The sequence below is a fragment of the Silene latifolia genome, chromosome Y (assembly GCF_048544455.1).
Source record: "Silene latifolia isolate original U9 population chromosome Y, ASM4854445v1, whole genome shotgun sequence".
Lineage (NCBI taxonomy): Eukaryota > Viridiplantae > Streptophyta > Magnoliopsida > Caryophyllales > Caryophyllaceae > Silene > Silene latifolia.
Window position 1 is genome coordinate 403,382,278 of NC_133538.1, and position 20,927 is coordinate 403,403,204.

The window sequence follows — 20,927 nt, forward strand, 5'->3', positions numbered from 1 at the left end:
GCGGAAATGTTGCTGTTACGGGATACGTGAAGACATGTCGGAAGCTAAAAAGACAAGTCGAAGCTGAAACTAACGAAATTATAAGCTGCTGAAGTCAAAGTGAATCGATCGAGTGGTTTTCTGGTCGATTGAATGCTTTTGAATGGTAGAAGTCCTCGATCGAGTGCTTCCTTACTCGATCGAATGGTTTCATTTTAATGGTTACTTGATCGAGTAATTATGTTGGTCGATCGAGTGGTTTAAGCTTAATTCTACTCGATCAAGTAGTTTCAAATGACTCGATCGAGTGGTTTGCTATGGTCTCGGGCTTTTCTTAATCTTATTTCGTTATTAGGTCAAATAAAAATCCTATTTCTTATAAATAGGAACGAGAGACGTCATTTGTAAACCCTATCATTTCATACACCTAACTTTTCTTCTGTTCTACTGTTGAATACTTTTCTTTTCTCTGCTCTTTTCCCGGATCTTACTCTGTAATTCTTTCTTACTCTTTTCTCTTATTTAATGTTTATTGTTATTCTATTCCTTGTTCTTGCTTTACTTTTATCTATGTCTGACTAATTCTCTCTGCTAGGATTAGGGGATTCGATGGACCGATGTTAATTGCTAATTAGGTTTATAGAACATTTATTGTTGTTAACTCTATGTTTTTAATCACTGCCTTAAACTGTATCTAGCTAATTGAATCAATGCATTTAGCCTTTTTAATCTTGGTAAACCTTAACCTAGGTCGGAAGTTTGGAAGGGGTGAGACCTGCAGTGAACAATAGGATGCTTTAGTGAGGGCGGAAGCTAAGCTAATAGTATTTTAGGGCGAATTGAGACCGGAATGAGATATTCGTTGCCCCTTAGACCGACACATCGACTGACCTGTGACCTTAGCTGCAATTAACAGACATTCATTGATGAACCGACAATCCTAGTTCCCTTTCTCTCTTAAAAATTCCTCTTATCTTTAATTCTCTTCCGTTAATCTTATTAGTTTATTTAAATCAATTAAAACCTCCATCATGTGACCGTAGACAGACCGAGTTGACAAGTAGATAGTGACCGCCTCCCTGTGGAGATCGACCCTACTTACCGCTGACTTCTGTTAGTAGTAGCTAGGTATTTATTTTTGGTACCTGACGACGGTATCAAATTTTGGCGTCGTTGCCGGGGAGGCAACTACTTTATTTGCTTGTTTAATTTTATCTGTTTTTCGCCTCAAGGAATTTATTCCTTGAGGTCGTTCTCATCTTTTTCTTTAGTGCTGTTTTGATAGGTCCTACCTAGACAGTTCTAGGTAAAAGATCGTCAAAGGGAAGGCTTGAGTACCTTTGACCTTCCATCTATGTTCCATTCTATGGCGCAGAAGGTGGTTTACTGTGGGAGATGTGGTGCTGCTGGGCACAATGCAGCTATTTTCATGGCAGAGAACGACGAGGTCTACGCGTTCAAGCACCGTAGACGAGCTAGCCATTCCGTTGTAGTTATGCCGCCACACCTACCTTATCAACGAGGATATCAAAAGCCTCCATTTGTCTGGCCACCGCAACAACAAGCTCCTCCTCCTGATAAACGGAAAGAAGAGATTGCTGAGCTGAACTCTTTGGTGAAGGCACTTGAACTCCAATTGCAAGAACATGATGGACATACTTGCGCGGAAATTCATGAGCACGAGTCTCAAATATCTCAGTTAGCCGCTGAGATGAATGATGATTTGTATGACTCGGATTAGGACGGTCTATCAGATAATGACGCTTCACACGAAGACTTATGCACTGTACAACAAATTTCTCTCGATCGAATGGATTATAGTGGTCGATCGAGTGAAATAACTGAAGAAATGTTCGATCGAACACATTATACCACTCGATCGAACAGTTGTTTTGAGGAAGTACTCGATCGAGTGGATTGATGTACTCGATCGAGTGATTATCAAGAGGAAAGCTTTCGATCGAGTACTAATTTTACTCGATCGACTGATTTGGCCAGTAAGAGCAATGATTTATCACTTGGGTTCGTCTTAGATGACAATTTTGACAATGACAATGGTTACGGTGAATCTCCCCTTTTCAAAGCCGAGCTGGATGCGCTTGAGGCTGCGATTTATGGGACGGAATCCACTGAGGAGGGTGATGAGAAGACAGTTGAGTCGGTAATTGCTCCTAGCACGGATGAGGTAATATATTCTTTTGTCAATGATTCCGACTGTGAGAGCAACCCACCTGAGGTAGTTAGCGATAATTTCATTGTTGTTAGTACTAATAGCACGCTATCTCATATGACTCCTATTTTTTCTTCTTCCGATGCTCTACCCCCTCCCAGTTGGAGAAGTAATTTAATAGTTTTTCACCATACTTGTCATCGAAAATTTGTTAATCTGAAACAGTACCCTAGATTATTACTAATTGCTCCTGAGCTCCTTTATTTTGTGGATAAATTTAGGAGCTGTCATAGGAAATTTGTTAGGCTTAAATGGTGGTATATTTCAATTTCCTATATCATTATTCTACTATGGTGCTACTTACAGTTTTGTGTAGCACATGCGTAGCTGTTTGATCGGCTACTGTGCGCTTTGAGCTGTTTTGACTGAAATAGATCATAATGGCTGGAGGAAGAAAAGAAGGTCGAGCAGGGACCTGACTGAAACTAGCGCTAACCGGGAAGCAACCCAGCGTGTTTTTTTTTTTTTTTTTTTTAAATTTTAGTTGTTTTTCAAACATTTTATTTCAGTTTTGTGTGTGTAATAATTGGTTTTTAAACCATAGACTGGATCGGCTAAGCTTGTTTTGTTAATTTTGCGTTCTTTTTTATTGCATCTTTGCAGGAGTCTATTGAGGATGGCTCGATCGAGTACTTTTTGTACTCGTTCGAAATCTTTTGCTGCTAATTTTACTCGATCGAACTTACCATCCTTTCGATCGAGTGCCTGCCAAAGAGGATCTTTCGATCGAGCGCCCTTCTTCCTCGATCGAACTGTTTTAGATGCCCAAGTCACTCGATCGAGTAATCTACTCTCTTGGTCAAGTGCTTTTGACTTGATTCTCTTCTTGTGACGCTGTTTTGCAGCTTTTAGCGACCTCCCATGTTGCTGGCTGGTTTGGGGAGGTCCTTACTTCGCGTAATCTTCTTTTAGCGACCTCCCATGTTGCTGGCTGGTTTGGGGAGGTCCCTAATTCACGTAATCTTGTGAGTTTTCCGTATCTCCACTCTATCCCTTTAGTTTGCATTTCCTTCCTTATTTTTGGGTACAATGAGGGCATTGTACGGTTTGATTTGGGGAGGTTATGCATCCATATATGTGTTTGCATTTATGTTTTATTGCATTTCTGTTATCACGTTTAATTTCTGTATGCATTGCTTGTTTATTTCCATAAAATCTTAAAAAAATTCAAAAATTTCAAAAAAATTAAAAAATTCGCGTTCATTTTAGCATATAGGTTGAGTCGGAACGGTAGATTTCAATGATGAAATTGCACTACGATTGTCTTTTTGCTTAAGCCTTGCATAAATTAATATTCTTTTAGCTTTGTCTTCTGCATATCTACGAGTTAATGTTTAAATTCAGCTGAACAAATAGACTTGACCCGAAATTTTGGCAAACTACTTATAAATTCTAAGGATCTAGAGCCGTATAAACTGGTGACATTCATGACCAGTTTCATGTAGGATTGAGAGTAGTTACTCCTTACATAACATGTATCATTAATTTGCACGTATATAAAATTCAATTGCTTATTGCCTGCATACATTCGGGTTAGTGGTTGGTGTCACATGCAGGGAGGTGCTTACATTCCCTTTTTCTCTCATTTTTACCCATTTAACTCCACATTAGCCAAATTTGCCTTTTGACCCTTAACTACATCCAAATTTAGCCTGCCTTGTCAAGCTAGTTTAGTGTATGTTTTTGGCGGTATATAATTTATTATGCCAAGTTTGGCTTGTATCCATTGATTTGGAGTTGGTATTTATGAAGAAAAGGAGGATAAAAAAAAAACGTGAAAAAGAAAAAAGAATTCGAAAAAAAACGAGAAGAAAAATGATGATGCAAGAAACCGAAAAAAGGAAAAAGATGTTGTTTGATTAGTCGGTTTCACTCCTATGCTTTATTTATATCTATTGAGGAGTATGTTCAGTTCGGTTTGGTGAGTTTGAATGCCAAATAAGGGCGTTGTGCTTAATTTTGATGGATTAAAAATGGAAATGTTTCATTTGGTTCTGTTCAGGTACTAGCTTGACCGCCTATACCCTCACAATTCAAAAAATATTTTGCCTTTTCTTACCCATTGCCTCACTCTACCATACTTTTGTAAGCCCGGCCCTCGGCTGTGACAGACCTTGTTTGGTTGGAATGTATGTATGGTAGCTAGAATTGTCTATCATATTGGTTGCATGAATGTTTATGTGGGTCGTAGTTTAGGTGAGCGACTATATTTCTTTCTCTCTTGCACTTATATGCTTACCCCTTGCTTCATGAGAGAAGAGTGATCCGTGAGAGTCCATTATTAAAGGTCTTGCAAGGTCGACGGTTCAGCTATTTTATAAACATCCTATAACTCATTTGCATTAAACTGCTTTGCTATATGTGTTAGTTTGCTTGCATTAAATTGGTTTAAGTGGGCATTTGTAGCTAGCTCTGAGTTATCTTTTCCGTTCCATTAGTTTGCATTTAGTTTACCCGAGGACGAGTAAAGGTTCGGTTTGGGGAGATTTGATACGTGCATTTTATATAGTCTTTTTAGGCCTCTTTATGCACGTATTTCTATGCTATTCTCATAGTTTTATGCTACGAAATGCCTCGAATATGCTACTTTGGTTTGTTTTGTTCTATTTGCAGGAATGGACCAGAAAGTAGTGAAATCAAGCCTTTTACCGTTCGTTTTGCATGCATTTGGAGGATGAGTAGATTTGGAGCGGAAATGTTGCTGTTACGGGATACGTGAAGACATGTCGGAAGCTAAAAAGACAAGTCGAAGCTGAAACTAACGAAGTTATAAGCTGCTGAAGTCAACGTGAATCGATCGAGTGGTTTTCTGGTCGATCGAATGCGTCGGAATGGTAGAAGACCTCGATCGAGTGCTTTCCTTACTCGATCGAATGGTTTCGTTTTAATGGTTACTCGATCGAGTAATTATGTTGGTCGATCGAGTGGTTTAAGCTTAATTCTACTCGATCGAGTAGTTTCAAATGACTCGATCGAGTGGTTTGCTATGGGCTCGGGCTTTTCTTAATCTTATTTCGTTATTAGGTCAAATAAAAATTCTATTTTTTATAAATAGGAACGAGAGACGTCATTTGTAAACTCTATCATTTCATACACCTAACTTTTCTTCTGTTCTACTGTTGAATACTTTTCTTTTCTCTGCTCTTTTCCCGGATCTTACTCTGTAATTCTTTCTTACTCTTTTCTCTTATTTAATGTTTATTGTTATTCTATTTCTTGTTCTTGCTTTACTTTTATCTATGTCTGGCTAATTCTCTCTGCTAGGATTAGGGGATTCGATGGACCGATGGTAATTGCTAATTAGGTTTATAGATCATTTGTTATTGTTAACTCTATGTTTTTAATCACTGCCTTAAACTAAATCTAGCTAATTGAATCGGTGCATTTAGCCTTTTTAATCTTGGTAAACCTTAACCTAGATCGGAAGGTTGGAAGGGGTGAGACCTGCAGTGAACAATAGGATGCTTTAGTGAGGGCGGAAGCTAAGCTAATAGTATTTTAGGGCGAATTGAGACCGGAAGGAGATATTCGTTGCCTCTTAGACCGACACATCGACTGACCTGTGACCTTAGCTGCAATTAACTGACATTCATTGATGAACCGACAATCCTAGTTCCCTTTCTCTTTTATTAATTCCTCTTATCTTTAATTCTCTTCCTTTAATCTCATTAGTTTAGTTAAATTAATTAAAGCCCCCATCCTGTGACCGTAGACAGACCGAGTTGACAAGTAGATAGTGACCGCCTCCCTGTGGAGATCGACCCTACTTACCGCTGAATTCTGTTAGTAGTAGCTAGGTATTTATTTTTGGTACCTGACGACGGTATCACCCGAGCTATCTTAAAGTAAAGCTCTCTAGGTTAGTTATAGGTCAAGTTCTCTCAAAGCCGAAGACAGAGGCTGACTAAGGCCTCTAAAAGATGTCTCTCTTATCAGACCTATTCCCCCTGCCTTTACGTGCGAAATCTCCTTGCCTCAGGCCTATGTCTCATCTTTCAGGCTGGTTGAATGGATCATCGATGGTCCAAGATGTGCTTTCATTTCTTTCTTTCATAAGTAAGTCCTTGAATATTCTCAGGCTCTTCCTTCGCTACTGATTCGAAAACCTATACAGGGAGCAAAGGCAAATTAAACTGTAGATGGTACACTTTGCTTCTTCACCTGGTGACTGATATATCTATCATTACAAAGCTATTCCCGCGTACTCACTGACGAATTATACTAACTGGTGGGTTGACCCAGGTAGCTCAGATTTGGGAATGTACTACAGGGAGCTACCTTACCTTCTGCTTCAGAATAGTAGACCTATTATCCGAGAATGAAGACCTTGTCCAATAGATTTCCCCGCTGTAGTATGAGTTGAGAGGATCAGCTCTAATAGCCGTCAAGCAAGGGAACCAACCTTTTTTAGTCTAGGAGTATTTCCACTATGCCTGTGTTCTTTCAATGCCCCTTCCCAAAGCGAAGCGGGAAGAAGCGCATTTCTTTATTTGGTATTGCTATCTTATTTTTAAGTTTTTTGTGCCCGACCTGAGACCTCATTTCGAGAGATGGGCTTCGTAGCCGATATGTTATGTATAGTGCTGTGATCTCGAAATGTATTGGGTGTCCGGCCTTCGTGCCTTCTATATTTTTTTCTCAGGCGTAAAAGCATCAGTTTGATCATCTAGTTCTGCACTTCTTGCAGTCTTGAATTGTTATTTAACTGATTTACTCTGGTATTGTTAGTAGGACGTGGTAATAGATAGTAGGAGGTATTGCTTACTTATCTGATTCTTTTTTGATGTCGTGCTTCGTGCATTTCAAGCCAAAGAGAAGCTAGCCTTTACCTCTTCTGCCATCCCTTCCCGGTAAACTGCAAAAAGTGAAAATTCAATTTAAATAAAGATTTATATAAAAATAGATTTATATTATTATTTATATTTTTTTATAATTAAATTCAATTTAATTATTATAAAAAAAATTTATTAATAATTGCTTTGGTCAGGGCTCTTATGCATTGGAGTCATTATCTCAAACCAAAACTATTTGTGCTGCACTCAGATCATGAGGCACTGAAGTACATCAATGGGCAGCACAAACTTAACCCTAGGCATGCTAAGTGGGTGGAATTTCTGCAGTCCTTCTCATTTTCCAGTAGATATAAGGAAGGAAAGGACAATGTTGTGGCTGATGCATTGTCCAGGAGGGTTGTCATGATGAGTTTCATAGAGCAAAGAGTGCTAGGGTTTGAATTCATGAAGAAGCTCTACCAGGAGGATCCTGGCTTCAAGCAGAAATGGGAAAGTGGGTATCTGTTCTTTGGGAACAGGCTGTGCATCCCCAGAGGCTCTTACAGGAATCTCCTGATCAAAGAAGTACATGCCAATGGCCTTGCTGGGCACTTTGGGGTTTAGAAGACCTATGACATACTGCAGGAACAATTTTATTGGCCTAAGATTCTTGTAGATGTCCAGAATGTGATTAAGAGGTGTGCACCCTGTCAGAAGGCTAAGAGTTCTTTCCAGACTGGTCCTTATACACCCTCACCAGTACCAAACAAACCATGGGAGGATGTGAGCATGAACTTCATGGTGGTCTTACCTAGGACACAAAGGGGTACTAATTCAATCATGGTGGTGGTGGACAGATTCAGCAAAATGCCACACTTCATAGCCTGCAAGAAGCTTTTCAAACAAGAGGGGGATGTTGTGGGGGTGGCTGACTTGTACTTTAAAGAAATTGTCAAGCTTCATGGAGTTCCCAAAACCATAGTGTCAGACAAAGACACCAAATTTATGAGCCATTTTTAGGGGACACTGTGGAAGCTATTGAGAACTAGGCTGCTGTTCAGCACCTCCCACCACCCACAGACTGATGGGCAGACAGAGGTCACAAACAAAACCCTAGGAAGGATACTGAGATGCACTATGGCAAAATCTCTAAGAGAATGAGATCTTAAATTAGCACCAGCTGAATTTGCATTCAATAGGTCACCTTCCACCAGCACTGGCAGGGGCCCCTTTGAGGTGGTTTATGGAGCAAATCCACTTATGCCAACAGACCTTGCACCTGTCCTAAGGAAAGAAATCATCTATGATGCAAGAAAAATGGTAGAACAGATGATCCAGATCCACAATAAGGTGAAGAATAAAATTGAGAGGTCCAATGAGATATACAAGGCTAGGTCCAGCGGTCCAAGCCCAGCTAAAGAGTTCCAGCCTGGGGACCTGGTATGGTTACACCTTAGGAAGGAAAGGTTTCCTAAAAAGAGGAAGAACAAGCTTATGCCTATTGCCTCACATAAAGCTGAGGGGCCTTTTGAAATTCTGGAGAAAATTGGGTCCAATGCATACAAGGTAGATCTGCTAGTAGAGTATGGGTCCATGGTACTTTTAACATAGGGGATCTAAGGCCCTACTATGAAGAGTCTGATGGTGAGGATGCTGAGGATTTGAGGACAAAGCCAATGAACTTTGAAGATTTGAAGAAAGGACGTTGCAACAGGAGTTCAGACACAGGCAAACCAGGAACCAGCCAATTCAAGCATGGCAACCAGAACCAGGTCCAAAGCTCCTCCCGATTAGGATCCTGAGGAACCAATCCTCTAGAAAGTTTAATTTGGACCTTAGCTACAAATTCGCCTAGGATAATTAAGGCCAATTCCAAAAGGTCAGTTAATTAGAGTAGAAATTAAAACAGCAGCTCGAGAGGAAGACTGGTTTGTTCAGCATGTGTATTCTGGCTCCCTTTCCTCTTTTGGCCAGGCCAGCTCTAGGTAACAATTAAAGAGTTCTTTTGATCCTTACACACATCCAGAAAAAGTCAGAAGCAAGGCAACTACCAACCTTGTCCAGTTCAAACTCCTCTTAATTGCCTAAGCTACCAGACAAAAGCCTGCAGCAGCGTTATTTCTTTTTCAGTTTGTAGTTGTTTTATTCAGTATTTTGTAAAGGCAAGTTAGCTATTATACTTGTCCTCTTTTGTGATGAAACTATGGCCCTTATATTACTTTGAACGATCTAGATGTAATGCCAGGCCCTATATATGATATCTAAGGGATTCTGCTCATTTTCAGACAGATTTGAATGAGAATTGAAACCTAGTTTCTGAATATCACTCTTGGTTGTGTGCTTGAGTATCCTTCTTTGCTGTGTGTTGGAAGTTGTGTTTTCTTTTATTGTGTGCTGAGAATTCATAAAATCTTGTTCATTGGCTTAGTGCTTTGACAAGATCCCCCTCTATCCTTAATTTTATTCAAGTTACAGTTATAAATTTCAGAAGTTGTTATTGCATTCTTCCGCTAGATTTAAAAAAAAATCCAAACATTATAAATTACAGTCCAAATTGGTATCAGAGCTTAGGCTCTTGATTTTCCCAAACCAAGACGGTCTTGGGAAAAGGTGGTCCTGGATGTGCAAGGGAGTTACCCCTCAAGCCTGTGCACTGCTTGGTTTGTGGGTTCTGGCTTGAAACGAGCACTTGTGCGCTGCTTAATGTTTGGATCAAGCTGGTTAACAAAAGGATTCTAAGTATGTGCGTTGCTTGATTAAAGTCGCTCTTTTTGTTATCTTCTTTAACATCTATACTACTGTTTCTAAAATTATTTTGTTTTGGAAAACGTCCTCATTTTATTAGTTTTTTACCAACAAAAATTGAGGACAAATTTTTCTCAAGGGGAGTGTTACACTGTAATCAAGGGGTAGGGTCCTTTATTTTAAGGTTGAGTCCTGAAGCCTGCATTAAGGTCCCAGTCTGACGTCCTACTGGTGGATTTCCTCTAGGTTTCTACAGGTCCCTCTAGGTTCCTCCCGGGTTCTTCCAGGTTATTGGTCTCATACCTGTTGGGTTGTTGAGTTCAAGGTCCTATACTACAAGAGCCCTGTAGGGAGATGAAGCCTCTTACAGAAGCCTACTCCTGAAGCCTGCGCCTAACGCCTGCAAGAGTTGGTTCTTTTTGGTAAAAGGAGCTGGCATATTTTACCATCATAAGAAATGGAGCACATGGGAAGAGTACAAGGACGAATGACATCATGTGGTCCTTCCTTTTATCCCCTAAAAAACAACAAAGTTGCTGCTACATTAAGGAGCAACAACTCACCTATACAAGCTGCCAAAGAGATGTTACTTTACAGCCTGTTTTATTGTCTTGATCTCCTTGTAATTGTAGTCGTAGGATCTAGTTTTAGATGAAGTGTCATGATTTAATGTGAGGATCTATATAAGAAACTCACTCTTCATGTAATAAGCAGATTGGGATAAAAATGTGAAATAGAAAATAAGGATTATACTCAGGATATGTTCATTAAACTCACACACCTAAAACAAGAGCATAATTCTGTAGAATCCTACCTTAGGGACTTTGAAAAACTCACCCTGCAGTGTAAAATTTCTGAGAAACCTGAACAGAAAATAGCTAGGTTCTTAGAAGGCCTAGATGAGAAAATAGCTGGCAGAGTAAGGATGCAGCAGGTATGGTCCTTTGATGAGGTTGTCAACTTGGTTATAAAGTTGAGAAAATGGGAAAGGGGAAGGCTACTGTGTCCAAATCCCAAACCAAGACACCCTCTTTCAAACCATTTACTGGGGTCAAGATTAATCGCCTTTTAGCCCTGGCAAACCACTTGTTGTTGATAGAGGGAAGGCACCTGAATTTGGTCCTAAGAAAACCATTCCCCTGAAAAAATGTTTTCAATGTCAGGGTTATGGCCACTTTGCTAAAGAGTGTCCCTCAAAGAGAGCCCTTAGTACCCTAGAATTGCTTCAGTGGAGGAAGATGAGATCCTAGTCTGTGATGATGAGGTGAAACCAGAACTAGAAGGCACAGAGCTGGTAGTACTGCCTGACTCCTGCCTGAATCTTGTCACCTGGAGGGTAATGCACACCCAACCCCAACCATTAGAAGAGGATCAGAGACAGTAGATCTTTAAAACCAGGTGCACTTTAAAGGGTAGGGTTTGTAACCTTATCATTGATGGTGGGAACTGTACCAATGTAGCTTCCAAAACCCTGGTTGAGAAGCTGACATTACCCACACAAGAATACCCTCACCCTTACAAGCTGAGATGGCTCAACAAGGGAGCAGAAGTTCAAGTGGATAAGAAATGTGCCTTTCTTCATTGGAAAGGACTAGACAGATGAAGTATTGTGTGATGTTCTACCTATGGATGCTTGCCACATTCTTCTAGGGAGACCATGGGAGTTTGATAGAGATTCTGTACACCGGGGAAAGAATAACACCTATACTTTCAAGCTTGGGAAAAAGAAAATCACCCTGACTCCTTTACCACCAACCAGTAATTACCACACTCCACCTTGCTTGGTTGATTCTACAAAGGAGGTATTGTTGATAGGGGAAGCAGAACTGGTCAGGGAGCTGAATGAATGGGAGCATATGTTAATCCTTCTTGCTAAGGAAATGCCGGGGAAACCCGACTTCTCCATGCCTGTGGGAGTCAGGCAGCTTCTGAAATCCTTTGAGTTTGAGGACGTGTTCCCTGTGGTGCTCCCTAGTGGACTACCTCCCCTAAGAGGTATTGAGCACCACATTGACCTCATACCAGGTTGCTTACATCCCTAACAGGGAAGCTTACAGGAGTGACCCAAGAGCCACAAATGAATTACAGGTCTAGATTGGAGAACTCATGAACAAGGGTTTTATGAGGGAGTCTCTCAGTCCCTGTGTTGTGCCTGCTCTTTTGGTACCAAAGAAGGATGGAACCTGGAGGATGTGTACTGATAGAAGAGCCATCAATAACATCACAGTTAAGTACAAGTTTCTTATACCAATGTTGGATGATATCCTGGATGAGCTCAGTGGGGCTCAGGTGTTCTCCAAAATTTATTTAAGGCGGGGTTCAAGACAGAATAAGAGAAGGAGATGAGTGGAAGACAACCTTTAAAACCAAGCCAAGCATAGGCTGTATGAATGGTTGGTCATGCCTTTTGGATTATCTAATGCACCCACCACATTCATGAGGTTGATGACAGAAGTTTTGAAACCTCACTTAGGAAAATTCATTGTGGTTTACTTTGATGATATTCTGGTCTACAGTCCTTCAAGGAATGAGCATCAACAGCATTTGTAGATATTGTTTGAGACCTTGAGGGATCATAAACTATATGGTAAACTGGAGAAATTTACCTTCATGCAAAAAGAAGTCCATTTCCTTGGATTTTTAATTTCTGACCAGGGAATTTCAGTTGATCAAGAGAAAATTCAAGCAATTAAAACCTGGCCTATTCCTAGGAATATTACAGAAGTAAGAAGGGGAAGGTCACGGCGGTTCCTTGACACTAACTTCCCTTCTTCTGGGCGAGTCCGGTCCAAAGATATCCTCCAAGACTCGTGCCACCAACCCGTCTCGGCCGGAAGACCCCGATGGCCCCATCATGTGAAAGGGGCTTTCACAGATGGTATGAAGGCCCATCAAAAGAAAGAAGGCCCTCAATCCTTCTAATCCAAACACCCTAGAAAGGCTTTTGGATAAGTGAGAGAATGCCGCCCTCTCAACGGGAATTTGAAAGGCTCCAAACCCCCAAAAAGAAAAAATCCCATATAGTATGGCAAGTAGAGCGGAAAAGAGGAGTAAAGAGACTCCATACAGATGAAGTAGGGGAACAAACCAATCATTACTAAAAATCCAGGCAACCACAACGGCCCTTTAACAACACTTATTCACAAAATCACCAAAAGACGTTGTAGAATGGATTGCACGAAATTTTACTAAACTTAATTACAACGGTTATGTGTTGTTAACCGTTGTTATTGGTTTTAACAACGGGTCAAACTTGCACAACCGTTGTTAATATAAAAACTAATAACAACAGTTTACTCTATAATACATTATAACCATTGTTAATAATTTGGCGCAAAATTAGTGAAAAGTAATTACAACGGTTATATTAGAACCGGTTGTTAATACTTTTTAACAACGGTTGTCAAAGGAACCATTGTTAATAAATTATCTAATGACAACGGTTTATGTGTAATAACCGTTGTCAATACTTTCAAGGAAATACCACAATAAATACCACACAAACATAGATCAACTACAGCCACAAACACAAACACAAACACACAAACACACAACCACACTCTTTCTCATCGTCTCTTTATCACCTCCGTTACTGTTGTTGTTATCATCTCTTTCTTTCTCTAATTATCAGGTATATATCTATCGCTTTATGGTTTTAGGTTTTGTCATCTCCGTCATTATTGTTCTTCCTCTAATTATTTTATTTGCATGTGTTTTTCTCCGTCATTGTTCTTTCTCTAATTATTATTCGCTTAGTTTCTCTGTGTTTATTAGTAAAACAAATTAAATAAAATAAAACAAAGAAGATGATGGAGAGGATAGTAAAACAAATCCTCATTTAACATACATAAACTTAATTAATTGATATATATATACATAAACTTAATGCATTGCTAAAAATACATTTCTTAGATGTTCATATAGGGATGCATTCTCTTCTATGAGAATCATCCTCTCCTCCTTTGCTATTTGGAGGTTTTGTTCCGCAGATGCAATATCTTCATATAGCTGCATTATCTGCGGCTCTAACTAGCCATTTTTTTTACCCCCTTGAGTGCGATCCGAGCTTGCTTAAGGAAGAGCATGTTCTTCCTCTCGATTTCCTGCTAGCGGCGTATGAAACTTTTGTTGTACTCGGTCATAATGCATGTTAAACGAATGGTATCATTCATTATTGAAGGCAGTTTGGAGTTTATTAGGTTTTAAAGATTTAGGGTTTGGAGTTTAGGGTGGAGATAGTGATATAATGGATTGGTTATTGAGATAGTGGAATGAATTTATAATTAGTATATGTGTCGTTTGAGTTGTTTTTTAATTAATATGTTTAGGGTTTGATGCTTAAATTAATACGAAGTATAGCTTTTTGTTTAGGAAGTTGTGCCATATCCCTGCTTCAAATCTTATAACCCTTCGCATTCCATATATTGTGTCCTTTTATGCAGGGATTTTGGCAGTAATAATGCATCTAGTAATATATAATTAATTGATGCAGGAGGAATTTTGGCAGTAATGCTTTGTATTTTTTTTTTTTAAAAACAATAACGGTTATTTAAAAAAACCCGTTGTCTTTAGTTATAACAACGGTTTTTTCTATTGTCACCGTTGTTGTAACTTTCCCACCAAAAATTAGTCACACTTTCCACAACGGTGATTTAAAAAAAACCCGTTGTCTTTAGTGATAACAACGGTTTTTTCTATTGTAATCGTTGTTATAACTTTCCCACCAAAAATTAGTCACACTTTCCACAACGAATGACTCGTAACGACAATGGTTTTTAATCGTTGTTAATAGTTTTCACAACGGGTTCACTACTACAAATACAGGCAACCACAACGGCCCTTTAACAACGCTTATTCACGAAAATCATCAAAACACGTTGTAGAATTTATTCCGTGAATTTTACCAAACTTAATTACAACGGTTATGTGTTGTTAGCCGTTGTTATTTGTTTTAACAACGGGTCATACTTAAACAACCGTTGTTAATGAAAAAACTAATAACAACGGTTAAATTTTAACCGTTGTTAATGGTTTGGCGCCAAATTAGTGAAAAGTAATCACAACGGTTATATTAGAACCCGTTTTTAATACTTTTTAACAACGGTTGTAATCTCAATAACCGTTGTTATTAATATTATGAAAATCTTAAGAACAACATATTGCTTTATTCTGCTATACGCTACAAACACAAACACAAGCTAATATTGCTACTATATCATCCTCCATTCCTCCCCGATCGTCTCTCTGTCTTCATCTCCGCCACATGTTGTCACGTCTTCTCTCCCTCATCGCGCGTGTTTATCAATCAGGTATATATATGTTTCTTAGCAACGCTTATTATAACTAGATATAGGATTTTTTGGGTTATTATCTAATTTGTTGATAATTTAGCTTAATTGCTTTCCCGAATTTCGTTTATTTGTTTGCCTATTATTGTATTTTCCGAATTAGTTGCCTATTATTACGAATGTAGAATAATGACTCGAACTTGGATGATTGATGCAAATATGAGTGACCGCACCTACAAGGATGGTTTAGCTGAATTTTATGAATTCGTTTCGAACAATTTGAATGGTTCTTCTAGTATTGCATGTCCTTGTGAAAGATGTGGTAATATTAGCTATATGGCTTTTCTGGACGTTAAAATACACCTAGAAAAGTGGAGATTTAGTCGATCCTATACACATTGGATTTTTCATGGGAATCATTAGAGGAAGAGAATAACTCTGAAGAAGATGATGTTGAGGTACACGAAAGGCTAACTGATGATCCTGAGTTTGCCGAGTTTTTTGAGTTGGAAGAGTTGGAAGTAGAGAAGTTGAATGTTGGGTCTATAGATAATGAAGAGAATGATGATGAGTCCATTGCTTTTGAAGATGTAGGTGATGACACTAGTAATTGGGATGACCTTAACAACATGTATGAGAAGTTGTGTGAGTCTGAAGCACCTCTTTATCCTGGTTGTAAGTTCACAAAAATGTCGGCTGTGGTGAAGTTGTATAATATCAAGGGGGCAAATGGGGTGAGTGACACGTGTTTCACTAGTTTTTTAGCCTTAATAAAGGAGTTGCTTCCTGATGGTAATGTTCTACCTGTTAAGACATATGAGGCGAAAAACTAATAAGAGGAGTGGGTATGAAATATGAGAAAATACATGCATGTCCAAATGATTGCATATTGTATCGGAAATTATATCAAAACTTAACCAATTGCCCTAAATGTTTGGAGTGGCGTTATAAGGATAAGGAAGGGATCCCGGCTAAGGTGTTGTGGTATTTTCCATTGATACCAAGAGTCATAAGGATTTATGCGAATCCCGATGATGCAAAAATGTTAACTTGGCATGAAACAGGAAGAATAAATGATGGAAAGCTAAGACACCCGGTAGATGGTAAGCAATGGAAATCGTTCGACGCTAAGTATCCCGAGTTCGGCAATGAACCTAGAAACTTACGTCTAGCGCTGTCCACTGATGGAATGAACCCACACGGAAACATGAGTAGCCAACATAGTACTTGGCCAGTAGTGTTGGCTATTTATAACTTACCTCCATATGTGTGCATGAAAAGAAAGTATTTGATGTTGTCGTTGTTAATTTCCGGCCCTAAACAACCTGGAAATGATATAGATGTATATTTGGAACCTCTTCTAGATGATTTGCGATTGTTGTGGGATAGTGGGATAGAAGTATTTGATGCATATAAGAACGAAACTTTCAATTTGAGAGCGATGTTATTGTGTACAATATCCGACTATCCGGCTTATGGCGACCTTTCTGGGCACACAGTTCATGGGAAAGAGGCTTGTCCATTGTGTGGGGAGGATATCGAGTCTGAATACTTGAAGTCTTCTCGTAAGTATGTGTATATGGGAAATAGGAGGTTCTTGTCTCATGACCATTGTTATCGCAAGATGCAGAAAGCATTCAATGGAAGACAAGAACTTCGTCAACCTCCTAGAATTTTGAGTAGGCATGAAGTTTATCGAAAGTAAAGCATATTGAGATAGATTATGGGAAGAAGAGCGGCTCTAAATTGTCTACTCGTGGGTATAAGAAAAGATCCATATTTTTTGATAAACTTTCATATTGGCCTGACCGGAGGTCGCATTGCCTCGATTTCATGCACATTGAGAAAAATGTCTGTGATAATATTATCAATACCCTTCTCAATGTTCCTGGTAAAACAAAGGATAACGCCGCAGCTAGGGAAGATATGAAAATGATGGGTATTAGGCTAGAGTTGGCACCACAGAAGAGAGGTAATCGTACATTTTTACCGCCAGCAGCTTTTACCCTTTCACGGAATGAGAGAAAAGAGTTCCGTGCATGCTTGAATGGAATTAAAGTGCCACATGGTTATTCGTCGAACATCAAAAGCCTAGTGTCGATGCAAGACCTAAAACTCACCGGGTTAAAGTCACATGATTGTCACACTTTGATGCAACAATTACTACCTGTGGCTATTCGTTCCATTTTACCTTAAAAGGTAAGATATGCTATAACTAGATTCTGTCTCTTCTTCCAGTCCATATGCGAAAAAGTCATCGATCCCGATGACGCGGATTCATTGCAGGACCTCGTTGTAACCTCTCTTTGTCGGTTGGAAATGTATTTTCCACCCTCTTTCTTCACTATCATGATTCATCCGACCATTCACTTGGTTAGGGAGATTTTGTACCTTGGGCCCGTGTACTTGAGATACCAGGATCCTTTCGAAAGATTGATGAAAGTCTACAAGGACTATACATCTAATCGGTATCGTCCGGAAGGTTGTATTGCTGAACGCGCTATTTTAGACGAAGCTCTTTCATATTGTTACGCTCATCTCTCCCCCGAGGAGTTGATTGGCGTTCCTAAGAATCGTCATAGTGACCGGATGACCTAAAAAGGTATTAGGGGCCGGGTTGAAAAAATTGTGACACGTGAAATGTTGCATTTAGCACACATGTATGTGCTAAACAACGAAGATGAGGTGCAACCTTATATTCAACAACACAAAGATGAGCTCAAATACGATCACCAAAACAAGACCGAGAAGTGGATTGCGAACGAGCATACGAAGACGTTTCCAGTGGTTTAGGAATATTGTCTTACAAAGTGTACTTGATCAAACCGGTGATGACATCTCTCCTAGGTTACTACGTCTTGGTTTAGGTCCAAATGCCAGGGTCACCTTTTACAACAGTTTTGCCATTAATGGATATACTTTTTACACCCGCGAGCAAGATGAGGTGAGCACAATGCAAAATAGTGGTGTGAGTTCTGAATTTGAGGCAATGCACTTTGCTACTTCAAAAGATAAAAAGCCTATTTGGGGAAAATGCCTTTATTATGGTGTTATTCAAGAAATATTGGTACTAGATTACATTGATTTCACAATGCCTTTGTTTCGATGTAACCGGGTTGATAACAACATCCATTGTGTCCGAAAGGATAAGATGGGATTTACGTTGGTCAATCTGGTAAGGTTGGCAATAATAAGGATGATCCTTTCATAATGGCATCCCAAGCTAAACAAGTGTTCTATGTCACCGATCCTATGGATAAGAAGTGGTCTGTTGTACTGTCTATAAGGAAAAGAAGGAGTAGTCCATCCGATAATGATGATGATGATCAGGATGTCGTTTTTGAGGGAATGGATCAGTCTACCACTGTATCTTATTTCGACGATGTTGACACTGATCATGAGGACACTGAAAGCATCTATATGCGTGATGACCATGGTGAAGGTATTTGGGTTAACGAAGAAACTATGACATCCAAGAAACGTCCCCGATCCCGAGATAGTTCATCGGACACACATACGATATATGCATGCATCTTTGGTGTAAGTTGTCTTATTTTCTTGATCTTATTATTAGATGTGGATGCTGGTGTTGAAATTGCTGAATAATGTATTGTTACAGGTTTGGACTGTAATGGAATTACAGTAATTTTTTAAAAAAAAAGAGGTTCAACAATAACAACGGTTATATTTAAATTACCCGTTGTTAATACTTTCAACAACGGGTGTAGTACCTCTACCCGTTGTCAATTATTTTTTTGACGTATTTCATTTTGGCGCAAATTTGGTGAAAATATATTACAACGGGTATATGTTACCCGTTGTAATAAACTTTTGACAACGGTTGACTTTTATTGACCCGTTGTTATTAACATATAACAACGGTTCTTCTTTGAGCACCCGTTGTTAATAGTTTGTCTTAATAAAAAACTAATATAGAAACCCATCCAGCATGCCATACACAAACTAACACACACAACATTATTACTCCAACCGTTGGTATCCTGTGTTAATCCTTCTCTCTTCCTCGCTTTTTACATTCTCGTCGTCCGCTTTCCGAAACCCGATTCCGTTGCCTTCCCTTATCATCCTGCTCGTTCTCTTTATCATCATCATCAACAAGTATGTTCACTTTAATTTTGTGTTTCGTCATTAGGGTTTTAAGACGATCATCTTGTTTCTTTTTTCATGCATTTGTTTGTTTTTCGTCTTCTTTGTTATCTTTATCATCCCGCATCATCTACTTTACTCCTCTTATCAGGGTTTAGGATTTTAGAAGCTCAATCTGTTGTTTTAAGTTTTCATTCCTATTAGGGTTTAGGGTTTTAGATAATACTCGCATGTACGTTGTTAAGTTGTTCATATCCAGATATATCATTCATATTTGGTTTTTAGGATTATCATGGGTGAAAAACGTAAAAGAAGTCAAAAGAATAATGAGCCTGGTGATAATAAGCCTGGTGAGAGGGGTGCTACGAAGTGCAAGAAAGTCCTTGCGCTATAGCCGCTAAACAGTAGTTCTCGAATAACATGGAGTGAGAAGGGTTTCCCTCTTTGGTCCAAATGCGGGTCTTTTCTCCAGTTGGATTGGTGCTTGCACAAGACAGTTTGTGCCTATCCATTTAGAGGATGTTAAAAGTTTGAATCCAAAATTGGCGGAGTTATACTTGGCTCGTATAAAGGAAGGCTTTATTATACCCGATGAAAGTCATGATGAGTATTTAATGCATAAGGCAGATGATGTCCACAGGCAGTGGAAGTGTGGCGTTGCTAGGGATTGGTTGTATGTGGACAAGGCAACGGGGGAGATGCGTAAGAGCCCACCGGAAAACAAGTGTCCCACCATCAAGCAGGAAGAATGGGATCTTTTCAAAAAGATGAGAACTACTGAGAAGTTTCAGGTTAAATATCCTCGCCTTTTAACGATTTACCTATCATTTTTTTAATTAATGAGTCCTTTATATAATCTTTTTATTATCTCATCTACTTGCGCTTTTATATAATTATTTGAAGGCCGTTAGCAAAAGAAATCGTGCTAACATTTCATGCAAGAAGGGGAAATTCTATGGTTCTCGAGGCGATTCTGAAAGATAGAAGAGGACCTCGTAAGTAGCATGCATTATTGCCCCGTGAGACTTTATTTTTTTAATCACACTTGGACTTGCATTGATACACATTTACGTGTATAAATGTTACCATGTTAATGTGTAGGTGGCAAAGGGAGTGAAAGAGGTGGATCGGCATGTAACTTATAAACATGGGCACACGCGCCAAAGGATCCCTATTGTCGCATGACAAATACGATGTGGAAGTTTTGGCCAACATAGTAAGCATTATTTTATTAAGACGAGTTCATTACTAACTTTATTATTTTAGTCACAAATATAATTTGAAGTTTATTTAATATATTATAGGATAACGTATTGAAAGAGGTAGAAGAAGGGAAATTCACTCCAAGTGGTCGTAATGACGTTCTTGCTAGAGCGATCGGCCGACCCGAACATCCAGGTCGTTTGAGGGGCGTCCGTTACAGGTTGGAGTAACGAAATATTATGGGAAAACTGCCCAGATAAAGAAGAAAAGGAAGACTAAGTCTGAGAACGCTGACATGGTAACATTTATTCTATTATTTTCATTTAAGTTCAATTCACATGTTATTGTTGGGATAAAAATTGCTGACACATTACATTCTTGGCAAGCGCTTGATTAATGGCATCCGTACTACTAAAGCTGAATGCTGGAGGTAAGCTTTCCGAATAAGAAGTGAAGATGATGGAGGATGTCATTTCTAAAGGGGGTAATAATAAGGTACAACAGATTGGTGAAGAGGCCGCTACTACCTTGGCAATACATGAGAAGGAAGTATCGGTCAACGAGATTCAGAAAGATCAGGTACCTAATAATGCTTCCGAAGTT